The sequence below is a fragment of the Arachis hypogaea genome, chromosome 14 (assembly GCF_003086295.3).
Source record: "Arachis hypogaea cultivar Tifrunner chromosome 14, arahy.Tifrunner.gnm2.J5K5, whole genome shotgun sequence".
Taxonomy (NCBI): Eukaryota; Viridiplantae; Streptophyta; class Magnoliopsida; order Fabales; family Fabaceae; genus Arachis; species Arachis hypogaea.
In genome coordinates, this window is record NC_092049.1 from 131,910,631 (window position 1) to 131,912,449 (window position 1,819).

General features: G+C 41.5%; 1 long non-coding RNA gene across 1 annotated transcript; it reads left to right on the forward strand.

The window, feature by feature from the left end:
* The first annotated feature begins 1,050 nt into the window (after positions 1 to 1,050).
* Positions 1,051 to 1,591, forward strand: LOC112744201 (uncharacterized). The gene is made up of 3 exons (XR_003172713.3): positions 1,051 to 1,212; positions 1,312 to 1,365; positions 1,454 to 1,591. It is a non-coding gene; the product is annotated as an uncharacterized lncRNA (long non-coding RNA).
* The last annotated feature ends 228 nt before the right edge of the window (positions 1,592 to 1,819 follow it).

A 1,819-nucleotide genomic window follows, 5' to 3' on the forward strand; every position in this document is an offset into this window, starting at 1 on the left:
CAATCAGAAAGAACAATACAAACCTTGGAAGACATGTTAAGAGCTTGTGTTTTGGATCAACCGGCGAGCTAGGATCGATATATGCCTCTGGTAGAATTTGCTTATAACAATAGCTATCATGCAAGTATTGGAATGGCTCCATATGAGGCTTTGTATGGAAGAAAATGCCAGTCTCCATTATGTTGGTACGAAGCAGGAGAAAAGAGCTTGATAGGACCTGAAATGGTAAGTGAAACCACTGAGCAAATAAAGAGAATCCGGAGTCGAATGCTTGAAGCTCAAAGCCGTCAGAAGAGCTATGCAGACCGAAGACGGAAGCCTCTAGAATTTGAGGAAGGAGAGCACGTCTTCTTAAAGGTTACTCCAACCACTGGAATAGGGAGATCCATCAAAACCAAGAAGTTAAATCCCCGTTACATTGGGCCGTTTGAAATCCTGAAGAGAATTGGACCAGTGGCGTATAGGATCGCGTTACCACCACATCTTTCGAACCTGCATGATGTGTTTCATGTATCACAGCTTCGTAAATACACTTTTGATCCTAGTCATGTCCTAGAACCGGAATCAGTCCAAGTGAGAGAAGACCTGACGCTCCCAGTAACTCCGGTTAGGATTGACGATACAAGCATCAAGCGTTTACGCGGTAAGGAAGTTTCTTTGGTGAAAGTAGCTTGGAGTCGGGCTGGTGTTGAAGAACATACCTGGGAGCTTGAATCAGAGATGCGAAAGGACTACCCACACCTCTTTTTAGGTAACTAACTTTGAATTTTGAGGACAAAATTCCTAATTAGGTGGGTAGGATGTAAACCCCGCAAAAATCGGTAAATTATTAGTTAATAAATTGAATTTTAATTAGGAAAGCTAAAAATACAAAACTAATATCAAAATAGGATAGAGCTCGTCGAAACAAAAATTTTGATACCAATTTCGAAAATTTGGCCCAAAAACAGACCGGAAAGGCCAAACCGGTTGAACCGGGGCCCAAACCGGGCCCGTGGGTTCAACCGGACCCAAACACTTAAATGAGGCAGCAGCTCTTTTCTTCCTCATAAGCTGCTGCGACGCCATTACAGCAAGGGAGGGAGAGGAGATTCACAAACCCTCACCATTCCTTCCAACTACCATAACTTCCTCATCCGGGCTCCGATCGCCGCACCGTTTGCGGCCACGCGTCGGGCTCGTCGAGCTCTTCAATTCTATCCAAACAAAACAGTAAGTGAATCGGTTTTTCCTAGCCCCATTTCTGCTGGTATATGAATTTCGAGTTTAAGATTTGAGAAACTCAATTCCTTTATGATTTTTATGTTTTAGGGGTCCACTAGACTTGATTTCTTGTGGGTATTGCCCAAGGATCAGTGGGTAAAGGTAAGAGATCTCAAACCCTAATAAAATTTCTGAATTTAGGAATTTGGGTATTGAGTTGTTATGTTTGGATGTGTTAATTATGGTTTAGGTAGTGTGTATGTGAATGTTGATGCTTGTTGGAGGCTTGTTGGTGATCAAGCTTGGTTTGGGGCTGTTTGTTTGAGTTTGGAGGGGCTGTAATTTTGAGTTGTGAGGCTGCCTTGGGTGAACTAAGTGATCGGCGAAGGTATGGTTTAAGTTTCGCACGTTTAATATTTACGGTGTTGTGAAAACTTAGGTTAGAGGAACCATAGGATAAGTTGAACTGTTAATTGCATTTAATGAGTAGTTTGTAATGTTGTTGGAGTAAATTGTTGATGAACATAGATTGGAATTTTGAGGTATTGATGTTATTAATTTCATGCTTTTGGACTTGCTTATAATGGGTTATATTGAAGTTGATATTGATGAATTA